This window comes from Schistocerca gregaria, chromosome 1 (genome assembly GCF_023897955.1).
Source record: "Schistocerca gregaria isolate iqSchGreg1 chromosome 1, iqSchGreg1.2, whole genome shotgun sequence".
NCBI classification, from domain to species: domain Eukaryota; kingdom Metazoa; phylum Arthropoda; class Insecta; order Orthoptera; family Acrididae; genus Schistocerca; species Schistocerca gregaria.
Window position 1 is genome coordinate 833,460,142 of NC_064920.1, and position 22,679 is coordinate 833,482,820.

The following is a 22,679-nucleotide window of genomic DNA, read 5'->3' on the forward strand; positions in this document are numbered from 1 at the left end:
TTTATAGCTGACCTGACATATTTATTTGGAAATCGCATTGAAACATACACATTCACAGATATACAGCTTCAAGAAAATAACATCGGCAATTGAATGAATAATTCTATATTCTTTCGCACTGAATGAAATATCATTGTTACGGAGTACAGCAACAGCGCAGCTTCCAGGAGAGAGATTCTCGTAACTCGCGGTTAGCCAGTCGGAAAGAGAATGGATCTAATTGGCTGCCAGTGGGTAATGGAGGGGGGTGCACAGAACGCCTGAATATTTGGCCGGCTTCTTACGTGAAGAGCACTTTACGTGTTCCATAACATGGGTAGGGAACATCCAGAAATTCTCTGGGACATCATCTATTAACTACATGGCACAGTCTACATCTGCATTTGTATCCATATTCTGAAAACCACTACGAAGTACATGGCAGATCATACTCCCCACAGTACCACATATTCAGTTTTCTTCCCATTCTCTTCACATATAGATGGTGGGTGATTAAATTCCCTTGTGCGTATTGTAATTAGTATAATCTTGTTTTTGTGGATCCTACATAAACAATCCAATGTTTTCACTTAACTGTGATTCTTAGAAGTTTGTAAACAAACTTTCAGGTAATAGTTGTCATCTAACTTGAAGCACCTACCAGTTCTGCTTTCTCAGTGTATCGACAATGCTCCCCCATTGGTCAAGCTAACTTGTCACCATTTGTGCTACACATTTTTGTATACAAACAATATTGTCTAATAGTTTTATTTCGCATGAGGCACTTCAAAAGTATTCCTGCATTTTCAGAACCTGATTGTACAGCGATTTTCAAAAAGAATGACCTGATTTTAGATGGCGATAATTATGAAACATGAGTTGTGGCAGCAAGGAAATGTGTGTTGTCTGAGAGGAAGTGGCCCAGTGTTTCAAAAAAACCAGCTTTAGATGTCAGTCGGTGTGTCGTCTCAGTTTGCAGTCAGTCAGAAGTAAGATGGTGTCCACACAACAATAAGGCATTTTTTGTGTTGCAGTTTGCGAAGAGTGAGTTAGTGATTTCAGTCCAGTGTTATTTTTGTTCGGATTATGGCATTGATCTGCCCGCACCCAAAAAAGTTCTTCGTTGGTATTGACAATTTGAAGAGACGGGATGCCTGTCCAAATTAAGAGTCCAGGTCGACCTTGCAAAAAAATGGCTCTGAGCACTATGGGACTCAACTGCTGTGGTCATCAGTCCCCTAGAACTTAGAACTACTTAAACCTAAGTAACCTAAGGACATCACACACATCCATGCCCGAGGCAGGATTCGAACCTACGACTGTAGCAGTGGCACGGTTCCGGACTGCGCGCCTAGAACCGCGAGACCACCGCGGCCGGCTCGACCTTGCACTCCAGATGATATGGTAGAAAGAATTCAGCAAACATTTGCGCGGAGTCCAGGAAAGGCTACTCGTTGCGCAAGGAGAGAAATGGCAATGCCTCATAGGACTGTCCAGCGAGTATTAAGGGATCATTTGGTCTAAAAGCCATAAAGATTACAATTAGTGCAAGCTCTTTAGGTTGGCTATAAAAGGAAATGTGTTGACTTCAGCATTGCTCTGCTAGAGGACATGGAAGAAATACATTTTTATCATGGTTAATTTTCAGTGATGAAGCAACATTTCATGTCATTGGTAAAATAAACCAGTACATTGTGCGCATATGCGGACTCCAGTACCCTCATGACATTAATGAGCGCCATTTCTCGTGAAAAAGTATACAATCCCTTCTTTTTTGAGGAAAACACAGTGACTGGAATTAGTTATCTTCAAATGATGCAGAATTAGTTTTTTCCACAAATGAAGGAGAACTCCAACAGCTTCACTTCGACAGGATGAAGCTCCATCACACTGCCACAAATATGTATGTCGGTTTCTCGGTGACACTGCCTAACACTGGATAGAGCGCACAAGACCCGGAGACAATGCTTTCCATTTTTGGCCTTCGAGATCGCCGGGCAGGTACGACCCCACGCAGTTTTTTTCTTGTGGAGATATGTGAAGGAAAGTGTATTCATCTCCCCTTTATCTCGTGACATTGAAGAAGTGTAGAGAACATTAAAAGCCATCGTAACTTCTGTAGAAGCACATACATTGGCGAATTTTATGACAAATTTAGCTATTGTCTACATATTGTTTATGCTGTTGTTGGTGGATGGCATTTGAAATAACATAGCTAAAACTTTAAGATTTTGTGAGTATTTTGCCATTCATCCCATATTTCTAGTATGTTTGTATCCATAAACTAACTATACCAGGCGAACTTCCTTCTGCCTCTGAAAATCTTTATATGTTATAGTTGACCTGCAAACGTTGTTTTGCCATATGAATTATATCTAGGGGATATTTTGGTAGAAAAAAATAACTAACTTATTGTGAGCATGTGATGATGTGGTATTTGAGTGGAAGAGGCAGCGAGTGCTGTGAACGACGAAAGAATATAAAAATAATAAAAGACCAAACATTTATTTTTTTAATTTATTGTAATTTATTCTTTGAAATTATATCCTTTTCTTATATATAAAATTCTCGTGTCACAGTGTTAGTTGCCATACTCCTCGGAAACGCCTCAATAGATTCTGATGAAATTTTACATGTACATTCGGTAGGTCTGAGAATCGGTCGTATTCTATTTTTCATACCCCTAAGTGATAAGGGTGGTCCACCCCAAAAAAAATTTCTTATTTTTTGGACAGAACTTTTTATTTTTATTTTTTTATGATGTGGCATTAAAAATACACACAACCTTAAATTTTCACCCTTCTACCACCAACCTCTATTTTTTAATAGCAATTTCAGTAATTTAATAATTTTCAAACCCGGTCGATAACTGATTCAATTATCACTTGATCAGTTATCTCCACCATCTGTCTACCGGTGATGGCCTTTCACTGTTTGATAGGTGGGTAATTGAAGTAAACGCACCAAAAGCAATGACTCGAATATCCCTCTTTGATTCCAAGTAACTAGACCGAGAAGCTTAACGTGGTAGCACACGTCATTCGCCAAACCGACATTTAGGCTTAGCGCACACGCATCGATTTTATTTGTACGGAAATATATCGTATGATCAAATTATTTTAGTGGAACAAAGGAGTTCCTATGCTCTCCTTTGTTCCTCTAAAAGAATTTAATTGTACAATATTTTTACGTACGATAAAAATCGAAGCGTGCGCGCTTGGCCTTATTCATAATGGTGACGAACACGTTTCGACACGAAATTCCTGCTATGTTTGTATGCTCATGGACGAGCCGTATATCGGCTGCAATTGTTAAATCCTCGCGATCTACCATCGAAACGCTAGAACTAATAGTGGCCAATACTGCCTGACTTCGGCCTAAGCATTTTCTCACTCCCTACACAGTTTTCGGCCAACGCTTAGGTGGCATCTCAAACTGTGTCAGTAGATTTGTATGACACCACGTCCCCTGGCAACAACTGTTCTATCTTCAGGTCCAATTCGCTGACGTCCAATTTTTTTGCTGCTAAAATTGCTCTTTCTCCCAGCCACTCAAGATTAGTGTATTGTGTGTGTACATAGGGAAAAATCTGGTCAATCAGACCCTCTTGCGCATTAATGAGTGTGCAGAAATCGGTCGGTAATTTTATGCAACTTTTCCATCGCCGATATCTAAAAATTGTTTTGAGAATGTTTCGGTGGATGGATCTTGAAGTATTTGAACGCGCATATTTACTTTCAATTCTACGTTTTCAACATTACGCCACAGTGGCGATAATTTTAAGCAAGCGTTGATCTCATCAGCGTACGTCGAACGTGGAATGACAGGAAGTATTTGTCTGAAATCACCTGAAAGGAGTATCAGAGTGCCGCCAAATAGTTTGTCGTTGTTTTTTATACCTTTCAATGTCATGTTCAACGCCTCAAGGGAATATTTATGTGCCTTAGTGCATTCATCCCAAATGATAATTTTACAGTTTCAGCACTGTGGCCATGGACAATTATTTTTTCTTGTTGCACACTGCGTCTGTCTTATTTTGAATATTTAGTGGCAGCTTAAATACTGAATGAGCTGTTCTGCCTCCATCCAATAAAGTTGCCGCAAAGTCAGATGATGCAACGGCCAATGCAATGTCATTACTTGATCGTATTTCGGCGAGAATGAGCGAAATAAGGAATGTTCTGCCAGTTCCACCTCCTGCATCCAAAAAAAAGAATCCACCTTGTCCTTCCGAAACTGCGAGCATAATGCGGTCGTAAATAGTTCTTTTTTCTCTATTCATCAGTGGGAAGTTGCGAGTAACAACCGCTGCCATTTCTACAGCATTGTATTGCACTTCACGATTCATTTCAGTGTTCTTTAAATCAGATGCACTTCGATTTGGCGAATGCATATACAAACGACTGAGTGATAAGTTGGCAATTATAATGCAAAGGTACTCCGCAGCAATCAATGCTTCATGGTACATAGCGTCACTGAATGCTATCGTTAGATCGTTGCACCGTGTACGATGTTGATACGATATATCATCGGTCATTGAATATTTGTGATTATCCCACAATGTCTCTGCTCAAGCCGGGAATCATGTAGTCAACACTATAGTGAATAGTAGACGAATTTGTTTTGCTGTGCAGTTCAATGCTGCTTCATCAAGCATACGTTCCTACTGGTTGTTGTCTTCCAACAAGCCGAGTGCAAGACATGCATTTTTATACGTTGGATACTGTTGTCCATTCACTTTACGTATGTCTTGAAATGACAATGGGCCGGTGACATTAACCAACAACAGGAGAAGATACAAGCAGTCAGTCTGTCTTGGATTGACTATAAATACTCGCCCCAAGGTGTTTGATTTGAACAAACTGGGACATGGATCAATCGGTTGCCTTACTTGCGGGGCATGCAGTTTTTTTTTTTTTTTGGTTTGAGCCCCTGTGAAATAGCGTGGTACTTCTGAATAGAGTAATGTCCGTGCCAATGCACCAAAAGTATCTGCACGATTACGCAGTTCAAAAAATTCGGTGAGTGTAGTTTTTGGTGGATTTATAGCACGATCAGTCGCTGACTCGTTCGTGAAATATACGTTCTGACCGTTTTCAATATGGACGTCTGAATGAATAACTGTTGGATCCCGTCCATGAATTGGGAAACCAAAGATACGCCAAACAGCTTCACTGGAGCTTATGTACCGGCCAACTTGGTAAAGCGTTATTTCATCGTTTTTATTCGTTGGAGGACCATTCACATTGGTACTTCCAACTCGAAATACAGCCATATCACTGCCTTAATTCATATACTTGCAAACGTATTTGATGCTCTTCACTGAACTGCAGAACTCGACATTAATATGAGCATCGAATGTTTTGCTCAGCAGAGGCGAATATGGCACTATCCAACGATTGTCAATGTCAGTGTCTGTGTTTCTGATATTTTTAATAAATGATTGTCCGCCATTATCGGGATTCCTTCGACGATGTATTGGATATCTGTCAACATTTGTGATCGTATCGTTAGTGAAATTTTTAGGAAAACTTTTGGTACATTTTCCATCTGCCATGCAAGGTGATGAACGATTGAAATTACTGCATGGGCCATGAATCATGTTTGCTGTAATAATATCAAACAGCAATGGATCAGAGGACGGATCTGGAATTTCCACAGAAATTATACTGTCGATTTCTTCAGGACGGATTTTGTCGATTAACCAAAGCAAAATGTGTGCATGAGGTAAATCCCGCTTTTGCCATTCAACCGAATAGATCCAGCGACGTGTGGGACCGAATACATGTAATTTTGAAATAAACTTACTAAAGACTTAAAATTTTGTCTGAACACACGTACTGCAATGTCATGACGATGTATTGCATTTTGGCCAGACAATAGCAATGATGTTATCTCCGGCCTTTTTGGATTACATGTGAACGTGATAAATAAACACGGTCGTCCATATTCGCGCACGAAAGCCGGAGCATCCTGTATATATTCTTGCATATGATGTGGACTGCCTATGAACGATGATGGTAGAATGACAGAGTTGCCGATTTCGGAGGCGTCGGCGTTGTTGACAATAGCGTCTCGCAAGTGAATGTATTCTTCCGCACGCAGCTCTTGTTAATTAAATAGGAAGTATCGTACCGGTAGTCATTCGCTCTCTTTCTAAATGTACATGTCGACCATGAATCGTTGACAAAGCTCACGACATCGTGGACTGACGTCCTGATCGCGTCTAATCATCAAGCGATACGCATAATAATCCGAGCTAACGTTCTTATTTGTTTCGGCTCCTGTAATATATGTTAATTAACATTAGTTAAGTTCAATAATAAATTAAGGTTATTAAATCAAGTTGTTTTGTTAAATGAGTAATAATCAAGTTTATAACGAATAAAATACCTGTTGCGGAATCTCGTTGTTTAATATTTATGCAATATGCGTCTTGTCCCTTCCTGAACATTAGAAGATATTGGAGAGCGTCTTATGAACGGTGTGTATCAGCAATGAACTGGAGATTACTTTTTCTTCTACGAATCACGATTTCTCGTGTAGCTTTATGATCGCCAACTACGATTCCAGCAACGTCGTCAGCAACAGGTGCATTGAATCTACGAATGAGCTCTTCAGCAGGTGTTTTATCAGGATTGATGACAATAGCGTGATTATCGCTTCGTAATTTGTGCATCTGTGATTTGAATGTTTTCAACAATTCATTGTGCTCACTCAATAGAGCGCCCAGCTCGCCGAAGATGCGTCTGGCAAAAAGTGAATTGAAGTTATTGTAGCGACAACGTGTGCATCCACGCTCGCATCCTCACCGCCCATAAAGTAGATTTGTAAAAACATATGTGGTTCATTTGGCATCGGTAGCAATGAGCCCACTTTGTGATAAATTTGGCCTTTGATTTTTGAATGTTGAATTGAATTGTTGACCATTTATAGCATTATTCGTAACTATTTCTATTGTTCCGAATGATGCCATTTGGAAACATGAACTGAATGTTCGAATTGACTGAAGGAACAGGTTAGAATGTGGATCCGTTCCGATAAGTAAACCGTTCAATGGTTTAGGGGGTGTATCAATTGCAGGTAGTTGAAACTTTCCTGACGCGCAACACATCCTGGCTGGCTCATTTTTAAATTTAAGAGCATTACAATGCAGGCATTCCTTGTCCATAACACCAATTTTTTTATGAGCAAAATATTGAACATCGGGCTCATACTCGAAAGCTAGACGCAGTAATGAATCAGATGTAAATGATCGATGTACCTGTTGACGTTGTTGTTCATTTACTCTGTGTCGGTTAACTATGAAACGACGTGCTTCTCTTTGTTCAAATCTTCTTTGTTCATTCCGTTGAACTCGTGCATCTTCTGATTCTGCTTGACGCAATTGCGCCATGCTCGCACGCGCATTAGTATTAGCTTGCTGGATTTGTTCTTCTGTCCTTCGGGCTCTTGTATTTCGCAAGCCTGCGGGTTGACGGCCCAAAGAAGCCCCTTTGCGTATTTTTGGCATAGTTCACTGTACAAAACACATACATACAACAAACTGAATAACTCAATGACGAAAAACAGTATAGTAATAAAGTATTTATTCTTTGCTTGTACATTGGCCACTATTAGTTCTAGCGTTTCTACAGTAGATCACGCGATCGACCACTATTAGTTCTAGCGTTTCGACGGTAGATCGCGCGGATTTAACAATTGCAGCCGATACTCGGCACGTCCATGAGCATACATACATAGCGGCAATTTCGTGTCGAAACTTGTTCGCCAGCGTTATGAATAAAGCCAAGCGCACATGCTTCGATTTTTATCGTACGTAAAAATATTGTACAATTAAATTCTTTTAGAGGAACAAAGGAGAGCATAGGAACTTCTTTATTCCACTAAAAGAATTTGATCGTACGACATATTTCCGTACGATAAAAATCGATGCGTGTGCGCTAGGCCTAAATGTCGGTTTGGCGAATGATGTGTGCTACCTAGTTGAACTTATCGGTCCAGTTACATCGATTCAAATAGGGATATACGAGTCATTGCTTTTGATACGTTTTCTTCAGTTACCTATTTATGGAATAGTGAAAGAGTATCACCGGTAGACACATGGCGGGGATAACTGTTCAAGTGATAATTGATCAGTTATCGACTGGGGTTGAAAATTATTAAATTACTGAAATCGCTATTAAAAATGGGGGTTGGTGCTAGAAGGGTGAAAATTTAGGGTTGTGTGTATTTTTTAATGGCACATCAGACCTATCAAATATAAATGTAAAATTTCGTCATAATCGATCCAGCCGTTTCGGAGGAGTATGGCAACTTACACTATGAGAGGAGTATTTTATATATTTAAAAAAGAAAGATGGCACATTAATTCGATTTATCGCTAAAACTTACTCTTGTGAGTAAGACTTACATACAGTACATTGGAAATCTATATGCAACATAAACTGTCTAGTCATACTAAATTGACCATCTCTCAAAAGCCTGAATAACCACCTTTTGTTGTGCAAGACGTGCAGGTTCTGGAAGGGGCAACAGAGATATGGAGCTCTTCTGACTCTAGTGCTGTGGCCAGCTAGGTCGAGGATCCATGATGTGAATGTAGTCCCATAGATTCACGATGGGGTAAAATTCAGGTAGTTTAGTGGCCAGGGGAGTACGGTAAACTCATCCTGGCACACTTCGAACACTGTGAGCTATGAAACATCACATTGTTCTGCTGGTGGATGACACTGTGCTGAGGAAAAATAAACAGAATGTAGGGGTGGACATGGTCCTCAAGGATAGACAGATATTTGTGATGGTCCATTGTGCCTTCGAGAATGATGGGATCATTAAGAGACACCCGCAGGGTGTTTGCTTTCAGACGTTTCACGCCGTACACGTCAGCGGACATCTGTCCATCGATGGAACATAAGATGTGATTCATCTGGAGAGACCACCTGTCCCACTCAATGGACGTCCAGTTGCGGTAGTGGTGTTCTAATTCCAACCTTCGTCGCCACTGAACAACAGTCAAGATGGGTGCATGAAACAGGTGCCTGCTGTGGAGACTCATACGCTGCAATGTAGACTGACCGATAGTTGAAGAGACACTGTCGGTAGTTCCGTGGTTCATTTGGGCGGTCAGTTGTTCGACAGTTGCACGTTTATTAGCCAGCACATATCTCCGGAGTCATTGTTCACCCCTGTCATGTATGGCCTGTGTATGAAATCACTTACCACATGAAATTGCATCCCCTATTTCTGGAGTTGGTGTCCGAGATGGTCCCCACAAAAATCTCGAAAAATTACTCACCAGTTTACTTCAGATTATTACACAATACTCCAATAAACAGTCGCACAAACACTAGTTGCAAATTGTTGCTTGCAAAATTCTCGAGAAGTTATTGGCCCATTTATTTCAATTTTTTACACGATACTCTAATGAATAATCGGACGGACAGAGGCTATATATTTTTGTACATATCGTACAACAGGGAAACATTGTCAGCAAGTATCCAAACGTTCTTGACCTATTTTCTTCAGATTTTTACAGGAATATCTAACTAAGAGTTAGACAGACATAGGCTACACGTACTTATAAAGAGGACACATTCTTAGGAAAAATCTGGAAAAATTCATGACTGACTTACGTGTTACTCTAATAAATATTTGGACGAATATTTCTAAACAATGCTGTACATGTTTTCTGTTGAAAAACGACCGCAAGAAACAAAATGCTGTGCTATGTTGTGAAAATATGCGGTATCGATTTATTTCTCGCATTCACTTTTAGAGTACTACAGAGAACATCTAAAGGATCAGACGAACTAATTTTTCCATTTATATTCTTTCTCATTTTATACGATTTTAAATAAAATTTTTGTATATAACTATGTTGTTTTGTTTTCGTCCTCGCAGTCTGTTTTACCAGAAAACAGCAAAGATGTGTCCATGGCTTATCAGCTTGTGATTACAATACTACAAAGGTACTCGAATTGTCTGACACTTTTTAATCCTGCCCATTTTCAGATTAAAACTATGCGAGATACTGACACTTAAGCTACTACCCTGACAGATCCAACAGTAGGGGAGGCCTCTCGTAATTCATATACCAATGATCGCAACCAATTTAGCCATTCATTTTAAGCGACTTCTATTCGCAACTGAGATTTCGCTCACAATAACAATAAATAAGGCTCAAAGTGAGAGACAGGGGGAAGCGCAGAGGGACAGAAGGGGAACAGAGAAAATGAACAAAGAGAGGAGGAAGGAGATACACGGAGAGCAAGAGATAGAGACAGATACTATGTGGAAGACGTGGACAGTGATGGAGGGGGGGGGGGGGGGGGGAGATGGACGCAGAGAGGAGAGATGAGGAAGACAAAAAGAGGAAGGAGGAGGAAGAGATGGACAGAGAGAGGGGTCAAGGAGATTAGGACATACATCCAATTCCCACACATATTTAACAATTGTGCAGCATTGCCACATTTGCTAGTTTCTGTAGATGTCCCCGTAAATGATCAAATGTTTTTGACAAAATCGTTCTTACCTAGCCATGGATTTGGCAAGCAAGACCGTACATGTTCAAATAACTAGTCAGTTTAACCTCACTTTGAAGCACACGCTATTCGTGTTCATGTGTATTTTGAGCTTAGTGAGTACGACCACAAATGCATACAAAGCAGTCCTGGCATTGACTTTGGCACTGTGTTCACAGAAGCAGAAGAAAACAAGACCTTAGTCCATGGAACGGCCTAAAATTAGAGATTTACTCTTGAAAACGTGCTAAAGGAAATATTACTCAGAACTTGATGATTACATCAACTTTCTCCAAATCTGTATAAAACTTATTGTATCTCTCCTAGAGCAAACTTGTTTGTCAGGTTCTAAGAAAGTTTGTGAATTTAATATTGCTTTTGAAGCAGACACGTTTCGTGTCTTGTATTTTGTCACTAGTGGGAAGGGCTACAAATGCAGAAAAGCATTTCTAACATCGCTTCGGGACTGTGCTTAAAGAAGAAGAAAAAGACGCTGGTCCAGAGAATGGATTAAAATGAGAAATATGCAACTGTAAACCTGTTAATGAAAAAGTTTCACTCAGAACCTGATGATAACATCAAATTTCTGCGGATGGTTAGTGAAATATTTAATAACTTGTTTAGTGTTACTTCACCCTCACATTGAAAAAGAAGACACAAGTATGGGAAAATTCATTCTCTTCTACTTCGTCCTCTAATGACAGGTCATTAAAATACTGCAACGTGGGAACATATAGCCGACATCGTCCGTGGAAGAACCGGAGAACTTCGATTTCTTTTCTTTCATTCCACTCCAATTGTATGTCACTCTATGTGCAAATGATTAATTTTGTTCATAACCTCAAATATGTGGCTGTGAAAGATGTGATACCACTACCATTTTGGTTGATGTCAGTGATATTATGTTTTTATACTTCATCATGGTTTTCATAGTAGAGGAAACGCACGACATGGTGAGGTAAATCGCAATAAAACAATTTTTCACCAAACATATGCGGAAAAACGTCAACACAAACAATGTCCGCCATCTTGTCAAACTGTCTGTCAATCAAAATAACTCTTTAACACGTCAAACACAATCTATGCTTGACAAACCCGCCAATCTGCACCGTACACAGTCATATATTTGGCAAGTGTAGTTAAGTTTGACACAGGGGCCTTAAGATACAGATATAGGGATATAGTGGCTATGGGAATACTTCAACATGTCACAGACATTTCACAGAGACATGTGTCACTTGCAGATGAGCGTTTTCCTGTCGAAAACGACACCACGATACTATCACATGAGACGCAACACAGAGGACGCAGAATGTCCGTGGCGTATCATTGTGCCATCAGTGTTCCCCCGATCGCTTAACAGCTGTCACCTGAAATAATATCTGATGTCTCCCCACACCATGACGGCAGAAGTAGTACAACTGTGCCTCTCAAACATTGAGAGAATATTATCTCTGCCCAGATCGTTTCCATAGTCACCAACGGCGGTCATCTCGGCCACTGCAGAACTGTGGTTCATAGCTGAACACAATGCTCTTCACCAGCAGCCCACACTTCTCCATCATTGCATCGCTCCAAATGCAGCCGCTTGTGATGTGCTGTCAATGGTAGCCTTCGCATCGTTCAGTAATTCTCATATCCGGCAGCTCTAGTCACTGACTGTGGATGCAATATGACACAGAATGTTGCTGGGAGTCCATCACCTTTTCTCAGGTGGGAGGCACAGATATGAAGGGGTTATGCGATGTGGTGCACAATAAGGCGATCCTCCCTAGTTGTGGTCAGAAGTGATCGACCAGAACAGTGACAACAGGGTTGCCAGCTCTCACATTCCCATGCATTTCAACATCGGGCCACTGTCACAGAATGTCCCACACATTCGTATGTTGCAAGATTCGACCACTCGGCCAAATGGAGACTCACAATGTGGCCCAATTCAAACTCTTGTGACAATGTTGTCTCAGACGTGTGAGCGGCATCTCTGTGTCCTTCGCAGTGATCACACAGTATATGACACTTTCACGCACCTTATAAACCCTACCGGACCCTGTAACTACACTAAATATGAACAACACAACTGCAGTCTAGTGGCCGTTCTACCTGTCACAAAGAAGTGCATCAGTAATCTCTAAATACTGAATAAAAGGCAATGTGCTGACTGACTAACTCATCATCGCCCAGTCCAAACTGCTTAGGACAGAAACTTGAAATTTGGAGAAGGTGTGATCTCATACTGCAGGCGTCTTTTAAGAAGATATTTTTCGAGATTCCAACCCTAAGGGGGTGAAATAGAGGATGAAGGATTTTCCGAAAAATGTCGCTATTAACGCAATTTTGAAGCTAGACCTACGAAAATTGTTCAGAAATAAAAATACATGTTCGAGCATTTTTAGAAATTTAACCCTATGAGGTGAAACAGTGGGCGAAAGCTTTTTTTTAAGGAAATATATCATTATTAAAGAACGAGTAAAGTGTTTTTAAAGGTACACCTATGAACATTGGTGTTTGACTTCTCAGTTATACATTAAAAAATATACGTGTTTCAGTGTGTCTGGAAATTCAACCCCTAAGAGTGTGCAGTAGGAGACGAAAATTTGTAAGAAAATGTTTCGTTACATTAAAAAAATTTAAAACTTAAGTAATGAAAATTGGTACATCACTTTTCGGTTACATACAAAGAAATATTTGTCAGAAGTACATTCGGAAAATATCATGCTTATCTACATCTACATTTATACTCCGCAAGCCACCCAACGATGTGTGGCGGAGGGCACTTTACGTGCCACTGTCATTACTTCCCTTTCCTGTTCCAGTCGGGTATGGTTCACGGGAAGAACGACTGCCGAAAAGCCTCCTTGCGCGCTCGAATCTCTCTAATTTTACATACGTGATTTCCTTGGGATGTATAAGTAGGGGGAAGCAATATATTCAATACCTCATCCAGAAACGCACCCTCTCGAAACCTGGACAGCAAGCTACACCGTGATGCAGAGCGCCTCTCTTGCAGAGTCTGCCTCTTGAGTTTGCTAAACATCTCCGTAATGCTATCATGCTTACCAAGTGACCCTGAGACGAAACGCGCCGCTCTTCTTTGGATCTCCTCTATCCCCTCTATCGACCCGATCTGGTACGGATCACACACTGATGAGCAATACTCAAGTATAGGTTAATCGAGTGTTTTGTAAGCCGCCTCCTTTGTTGATGGATTACATTTTCTAAGGACTGTCCCAATGAATCTCAACCTGGCTGCCGCCTTTGTTGTTGTGGTCTTCAGTCCCGAGACTGGTTTGATGCAGCTCTCCATGCTACTCTATCCTGTGCAAGCTTCTTCATCTCCCAGTACCTACTGCAACCTACATCCTTCTGAATCTGCTTAGTGTATTCATCTCTTGGTCCCCCTCTACGATTTTTACCCTCCACGCTGCCCTCCAATACTAAATTGGTGATCCCTCGATGTCTCAGAACATGTCCTACCAACCGATCCCTTCTCCTGGTCAAGTTGTGCCACTAACTTCTCTTCTCCCCAATCCTATTCAATACTTCCTCATTAGTTATGTGATCTACCCATCTAATCTTCAGCATTCTTCTGTAGCACCACATTTCGAAAGCTTCTATTCTCTTCTTGTCTGAACTATTTATCGTCCACGTTTCACTTCCATACATGACTACACTCCATACAAATACTTTCATAAAAGACTTCCTGACACTTAAATCTATACTCGATGTTAACAAATTTCTCTTCTTCAGAAACGCTTTCCTTGCCATTGCCAGTCTACATTTTATATCCTCTCTACTTCGACCATCATCAGTTATTTTACTTCCTAAATAGCAAAACTCCTTTACTACTTTAAGTGTCTCATTTCCTAATCTAATTCCCTCAGCATCACCCGATTTAATTGGACTACATTCCATTATCCTCGTTTTGCTTTTGTTGATGTTCATCTTGTATCCTCCTTTCAAGACACTGTCCATTCCATTCAACTGCTCTTCCAAGTCTCTTGCTGTCTGTGACAGAATTACAATGTCATCAGCGAACCTCAAAGTTTTTATTTCTTCTCCATGGATTTTAATACCTACTCCGAATTTTTCTTTCGTTTCCTTTACTGCTTGCTCAATATACAGATTGAATAACATCGGGGAGAGGCTACAACCCTGTCTCACTCCCTTCCCAACCACTGCTTCCCTTTCATGCCCCTCGATTCTTATAACTGCCATCTGGTTTCTGTACAAATTGTAAATAGCCTTTCGCTCCCTGTATTTTACACCTGCCACCTTCAGAATCTGAAACAGAGTATTCCAGTCACCATTGACAAAAGCTTTCTCTAAGTCTACAAATGCTAGAAATGTAGGTTTGCCTTTCCTTAATCTTTCTTCTAAGATAAGTCGTAAGGTCAGTATTGCCTCACGTGTTCCAGTATTTCTACGGAATCCAAACTGATCTTCCCCGAGGTCGGCTTCTACTAGTTTTTCCATTCGTCTGTAAAGAATTCGTGTTAGTATTTTGCAGCTATGACTTATTAAACTGATTGTTCTGTAATTTTCACATCTGTCAACACCTGCTTTCTTTGGGATTGGAATTATTATATTCTTCTTGAAGTCTGAGAATATTTCGCCTGTTTCGTACATTTTGCTCACCAGATGGTAGAGTTTTGTCAGGACTGGCTCTCCCAAGGCAGTCAGTAGTTCCAATGGAATGTTGTCTACTCCGGGGGTCTTGTTTCGACTCAGGTCTTTAATTGCTCTGTCAAACTCTTCACGCAGTATCGTATCTCCCATTTCATCTTCTTCTACTTCCTCTTCCATTTCCATAATATTGTCCTCAAGTACATCACCCTTGTATAGACCCTCTATATACTCCTTCCACCTTTCTGCTTTCCCTTCTTTGCTTAGAACTGGGTTTCCATCTGAGCTCTTGATATTCATACATATTCTCCAAAAGTCTCTTTAATTTTCCTGTAGGCAGTATCTATCTTACCCCTAGTGATATAAGCGCCTACATCCTTACATTTGTCCTCTAGCCATCCCTGCTTAGCCATTTTGCACTTCCTGTCGATCTCATTTTTAAGACGTTTGTATTCCTTTTTGCCTGCTTCATTTACTGCATTTTTATATTTTCTCCTTTCATCAGTTAAATTCAATATTTCTTCTGTTACCCAAGGATTTCTACTAGCCCTCGTCTTTTTACCTACTTGATCCTCTGCTGCCTTCACTACTTCATCCCTCAAAGCTACCCATTCTTCTTCTACTGTATTTGTTTCCCCCATTCCTGACAATTGTTCCCTTATGCTTTCCCTGAAACTCTGTACAACCTCTGGTTCTTTCATTTTATCCAGGTCAAATCTCCTTAAATTCCCACCTTTTTGCAGTTTCTTCAGTTTTAATCTACAGGTCATAACCAATAGAGTGTGGTCAGAGTCCACATCTGCCCCTGGAAATGTCTTACAATTTAAAACCTGGTTCCTAAATCTCTGTCTTTTCATTATATAATCTATCTGATACCTTTTAGTATCTCCTGGGTTCTTCCATGTATACAACCTTCTTTCATGATTCTTAAACCAAGTGTTGGATATGACTAAGTTGTGCTCTGTGCAAAATTCTACCAGCCGCCTTCCTCTTTCATTTCTTAGCCCCAATCCATATCCACCTACTGCGTTTCCTTCTCTCCCTTTTCCTACTGACGAATTCCAGTCACCCATGACTATTAAATTTTCATCTCCCTTCACTATATGAATAATTTATTTTATTTCATCATACATTTCTTCTATTTCTTCGTCATCTGCAGAGCTAGTTGGCATATAAACTTGTACTACTGTAGTAGGTGTGGGCTTCGTATCTATCTTGACCACAATAATGCATTCACTATGCTGTTTGTAGTAGCTTACCCGCATTCCGTTTTTCCTATTCATTATTAAACTTACTCCTGCATTAAACCTATTTGATTTTGTGTTTATAACCCTGTAATCACCTGGCCATAGGTCTTGTTCCTCCTGCCACCGAACTTCACTAATTCCCATTATATCTAACTTTAACCTGTCCATTTCCCTTTTTAAATTTTCTAACCTACCTGCCCGATTAAGGGATCTGACATTCCACGCTCCGATCCGTAGAACGCCAGTTTTCTTGCTCCTGATAACGACATCCTCTTGAGTACTCCCCGCCCGGAGATCCGAATGGGAGACTATTTTACTATTTTTTACTATTTTACCTCCGGAATATTTTACCCAAGAGGACGCCATCATCATTTAATCATACAGTAAAGCTGCATGCTCTCGGGAAAAATTACGGCCGTAGTTTCCCCTTGTTTTTAGCCGTTCGCAGTACCAGCACAGCAAGGCCGTTTTGGTTATTGTTACAAGGCCAGATCAGTCAATCATCCAGAATGTTGCGCTTGCAACTACTGAAAAGGCTGCTGCCCCTCTTCAGGAACCACACTTTTGTCTGGCATCTCAACAGATACCCCTCTGTTGTGGTTGTACGGCTATCTGTATCGCTGAGGGACGCAAGCCTCCCCACCAACGGCAAGGTCCATGGTTCATGGGGGGGGGGGGTTACCAACAATTAATTTTATGTATCATTCCACTTCAGATCGTTCCGTACGCATAGTCCCAGATATTTTACAGAAGTAACTGCTACCAGTGTTTGATCCGCTATCATATAATCATACAATAAAGAATCCTTCTTTCTTTGTATTCGCAATACATTACATTTGTCTATGTTAAGGGTCAGTTGCCACTCCCTGCACCAAGTGCCTATCCGCTGCAGATCTTGCTGCATTATATGGCCTTAATTAGAGTGAAAAGCTTAGAAGGTGTTGCTACTTGTGATCAACATAAAATTTCGCTTAGATAAAAACAAAAAATCTCTGCAAGTCATATAGTCTGCTGAGCCGAACAGTGGCCTCTCAACTGGTAATTCTGTAATGACAATTGAACTATACGAAATAAAATTGCCATAGCTTTTGAACGGTTTGCGTTAGGACGTTCAAACTGCACGATTGACTGAGAGGCATGATGGGAATTAGTATGCTCATTACGGTTTGGTTTAGTGACGAAGCCCACTTTCGTTTGTATGGGTTCGTCAATAAGCACAACTGGCTGAGAATCCACATTTCGCGATCGAGAAGTCTCTTCACCCTCAAGGGGTGACTGTGTGGTGTCCAATGACCAGTCACGTAAGGTCACTACCAAAAGGTACGTGAAGGTTTAGGAACATCTTCATCCCCGTTACCCAAAGTGACCCTGACTTCGACAGGGCTACACGGGTAGCAGGGGTTGTGTGGCGTGGACTGGGCGGTTTTTTAGGTTAGATGGCCTCGGGCAAGTACAGAAAGGGCAACAGCCTCAAAGGGTGCGGGGCAAAGTCAGGACATGCGGGGACCAAGCAGCAATCGGTATTGTAATTGTAAACTGTCGAAGCTGCGTTGGTAAAGTACCGGAACTTCAAGCGCTGATAGAAAGCACCGAAGCTGAAATCGTTATAGGTACAGAAAGCTGGCTGACGCCAGAGATAAATTCAGCCGAAATTTTTACAAAGGCACAGACGGTGATTAGAAAGGATAGATTGCATGCAACCGGTGGTGGCGTGTTTGTCGCTGTTAGTAGTAGTTTGTCCTGTAGTGAAGTAGAAGTGCGTAGTTCCTGTGAATTATTATGGGTGGAGGTTATACTCATCAACCGAGCTAGGTTAATAATTGGCTCCTTTTACCGACCTCCCGACTCAGCACCATTAGTGGCAGAACAACTGAGAGAAAATTTGGAATATATTTCACATACATTTTCTCAGCATATTATAGTCTTAGGTGAAGATTTCAATTTACCAGATATAGACTGGGACACTCAGATGTTTAGGACAGGTGGTAGGGACAGAGCATCAAGTGACATTATAATGAGTGCACTATCCGAAAATTACCTCGAGCAATTAAACAGAGAACCGACTCGTGGAGATAACATCTTGGACCTACTGATAACAAGCAGACCCAAACTTTTCGATTCTGTAAGTGCAGAACAGGGAATCAGTGATCATAAGGTCGTTGCAGCATCCATGAATATGGAAGTTAATAGGAATATAAAAAAAAGGGAGGAAGGTTTATCTATTTAGCAAGAGAAATAGAAGGCAGATTTCAGACTACCTAACAGATCAAAACGAAAATTACTGTTCTGACACTGACAATGTTGAGTGTTTATTGAAAAAGCTTAAGGCAATCGTAAAATGCGTTTTAGACAGGTACCTGCCAAGTAAAACTGTGAGGGACGGGAACAACCCACCGTGGTTCAACAACAAAGTTAGAAAACTACTGCGAAATCAAGGAGAGCTTCACTCCAAGTTTAAACGCAGCCAAAACCTCTTAGACAAACAGAACTTAAACAGTGTCAAAGTTAGCGTAAGGAGGGCTATGCGTGAAGCGTTCAATGAATTCTAAAGTAAAATTTTATGTACCGAATTGACAGAAAATCCTAGGAAGTTCTGATCTTACGTAAAATCAGTAAGCGGCTCAAAACAGCATATCCAGACACTCCGGGATGATGATGGCATTGAAACAGAGGATGACACGCGTAAAGTTGAAATACTAAACACCTTTTTCCAAAGCTGTTTCACAGAGGAAGACCGCACTGCAGTTCCTATAGAAAAGCAACTGGAATCACTCAACAGAGAAAAGTCCACTGGACCTGACGGGATACCAATTCGATTCTACACAGAGTACGCGAGAGAACTTGCCCCCCCTCTAACAGCCGTGTACCGCAAGTCTCTAGAGGAACGGAAGGTTCCAAATGATGGGAAAAGAGCACAGATAGTCCCAGTCTTCAAGAAGGGTGGTCGAGCAGATGCGCAAAACTATAGACCTATATCTCTGTCGTCGATCTGTTGTAGAATTTTAGAACATGTTTTTTGCTCGAGTATCATGTCGTTTTTGGAAACCCAGAATCTACTCTGTAGGAATCAACATGGATTCCGGAAACAGCGATCGTTTGAGACACAACTCGCTTTATTTGTTCATGAGACCCAGAAAATATTAGATACAGGCTCCCAGGTAGATGCTATTTTCCTTGATTTCCGCACTGTCGCCTGATAAACAAAGCTAGAGCCTACGGAATATCAGACCAGCTGTGTGGCTGGATTGAAGAGTTTTTAGCAAACAGAACACAGCATGTTGTTATCAATGGAGAGACGTCTACAGACGTTAAAGTAACCTCTGGCGTGCCACAGGATAGTGTTATGGGACCATTGCATTTTACAATGTATATAAATGACCTAGTAGATAATGTCGGAAGTTCCATGCGACTTTTCGCGGATGATGCTGTAGTGTACAGAGAAGTTGCAGGATTAGAAAATTGTGGCGAAATGCAGGAAGATCTGCAGCGGATAGGCACTTGATGCAGGGAGTGGCAACTGACCCTTAACATAGACAAATGAAATGTATTGCGAATACATAGAAAGAAGGATCCTTTATTGTATGAATATATGATAGCGGAACAAACACTGGTAGCAGTTACTTCTGTAAAATATCTGGGAGTATGCGTGCGGAACGATTTGAAGTGGAATGATCATATAAAATTAATTGTTGGTAAGGCGGGTACTAGGTTGAGATTCATTGGGAGAGTCCTCAGAAAATGTAGTCCATCAACAAAGGAGGTGGCTTACAAAACACTCGTTCGACCTATACTTGAGTATTGCTCATCAGTGTGGGATCCGTACCAGATCGGGTTGACGGAGGAGATAAAGATCCAAGGAAGAGCGGCGCGTTCCGTTACAGGGTTATTTGGTAACCGTGATAGCGTTACGGAGATGTTTAGTAAACTCAAGTGGCAGACTCTGCAAGAGAGGCGCTCTGCATCGCGGTGTAGCTTGCTCGCCAGGTTTCGAGAGGGAGCGTTTCTGGATGAGGTATCGAATATATTGCTTCCCCCTACTTATACCTCCCGAGGAGATCACGAATGTAAAATTAGAGAGATTCGAGCGCGCACGGAGGCTTTCAGGCAGTCGTTCTTCCCGCGAACCATACGGGACTGGAACAGAAAAGGGAGGTAATGACAGTGGCACGTGAAGTGCCCTCCGCCACACACCGTTGGGTGGCTTGCGGAGTATAAACGTAGATGTAGATGTAGAAGATGTGGTTCATGAAAGACGGAGATCGACTCCCGTTTGCTGTCGTGGAGGTGCACTTGGGGACCACATTTAGGCTCTGCAGTTCTCAGAGGCTATTGGCATGGGCTTCGATTGGGCGCCATACTCTCCCGATCTGAACACATGCGAGTATCTTTTGTGGGGATATATTAAAGACAAGGCCTACAGCAGTAACCCCAAAACTACAGCTGAGCTCAAAACAACCATTTAGGAGGTCACCGACAACATCAGTGTTCGACATTTCAGAGAGTCACGCAAAATTTCGCTATCCGTCTGCGCCACATAATTGCCAACGATGTCAGGCATATCGAACATGTGATAACCTAAATCCGAATATCAGTAGTGACATTTACATGTTGAACAAAGTGTGGGCACGCCGTAGTTTGTAACAAATTTACGTTTTTTTCACACAGTTCAATAATTTTTATTCGGTACCTATCGATGGTGTGCACGTGTTCGAAGTTGCATTGACATTCATCTTCTGGGTGCTTCATTTTTTTTTGTCAGGTAGAGTATTTTGATTAAAAAAATCACTAATTTCGATAATACATGATCCGTCGACTTCGATACATCCATAACGGAATTCGAAAACTGGATGAAAAGTTTTGACAAGTGCCAAAATAGCAACAGTAGCAACTTTGTTCAGTCTCATGAAAAAAATAACTCAATGACTCGGAACCATTTTCAGGGAAGCAGTTATTCACTCGAGAAGCGAAATCTCTTCTTTTTAAATCATTTTTGTTCTTTGTTAAAAGGAAAAAAAGGGTATGAAATTACGCAGTATTTTGTAGAGACCGCAGTATTGTTTCGAGTTATCCGTTTTTCGTGTTAAGCGTTTTATACTTAAATAACACAATATTTAAAAATAATGTAATATTGTAAAAAAACTAATGTTACCTCAGGTAAAAAGCCGAAGATGTTTCCTCCTTCCCAGATTTCACAGAACAGCTGATGCGATTTCCCTGCAAGTTGTTTTCGCTATGTGGCCCCTCGACTTCCCTTTCCAAAGTCCAAGTCGTTGCCAGTGAGGGTTATCGGTGGAAGTACCCCGGTGTCAATAGTGCTATCATTCGTTTGCCAGTCGGTAGTGTTTGTGTACTACGATAGCTGCGGTCCTGATCTACATCTACACTTACACTCTATCTACCACTATGAACAAGGGTGCCCGTACCCGTGAGCAAGGATGGGAGAGGGGGGGGGGGCGGGGGGGAGGGGGGGGGGAGATGCCTTAAAGAAAGGAAAAAAATGCACTGTAATCAGGTTGTTATCTCTCGAGAAAATGATTTAAAAGTCGGTATTACGCAAGTTTTTAACAGGGTAGGAACTGCAACTTTTTTATGGATACAAGGCGCCATTCGTCTTACAAAATATTAAAAATAGTCCATACATCCCCCGCCCCCCCACCCCCATCTTCTACAAACTATCGGCGCCCTTGCTATGAAATGCGTGGCAGAAGTAACGTTCCATTGTACCAGTTATTCCAGTTTTTCCCCGGTCAATTCACGTATGGATTGCGAGAAGATGATTGCTTAAAGGCCTCTGTGCGCTCTATAATTGAAAACCTAACATTCTAAACGTGCTAAGAACCAAAAGTAATGTTTTGAGATATAACAAAAGAAACAATATTTTATGACATACTAAATTAGTACGCACATTTTATAGTATTAAATATCTATTATTACCCAAGAAATGTAGTCTATACTGCAAGGTGAGAGAAAATTACATTTTAATTGTCCAGAAAAAGAAAATTAAAAACTTGAGAACAGAAGATGCCTTAAACATTACCGTATTTAGACCAAATGAGCTAAGCCCAACAGTTATCATGCTACTGTATAATGGTTGAAAAACACACGGAAATAAAAATATCTTAAGACATGTAAACAATACGAAACAAAACTCATCAGTTTGCAATATCATTAAAACATAATAACCTGCCGATGGTTATATGATATATGGCAAACAAGTCCTTTTTCTTTCAGCAGCCAATTGTGAAATATTTCACACTTCTGAAAGTTGTGTATGAATGAAATCACCAACAGTTTTGCTTTTCTTTAT

General features: G+C 40.9%; 1 protein-coding gene across 2 annotated transcripts in view; it reads right to left on the reverse strand.

Moving 5' to 3' along the window:
- Nucleotides 1–21,780, reverse strand: part of LOC126272148 (glutathione S-transferase theta-1-like) — a 74,324-nt gene extending 52,544 nt beyond the window's left edge. The window contains exon 1 of one of the 2 annotated variants that reach the window (XM_049974784.1): nt 21,522–21,780. The gene's annotated coding sequence lies outside the window, so the exon portion shown is untranslated. The remainder of the gene's footprint in view (nt 1–21,521) is intronic. The other variant, XM_049974777.1, reaches the window with a different exon arrangement.
- Nucleotides 21,781–22,679: the final 899 nt, after the last annotated feature.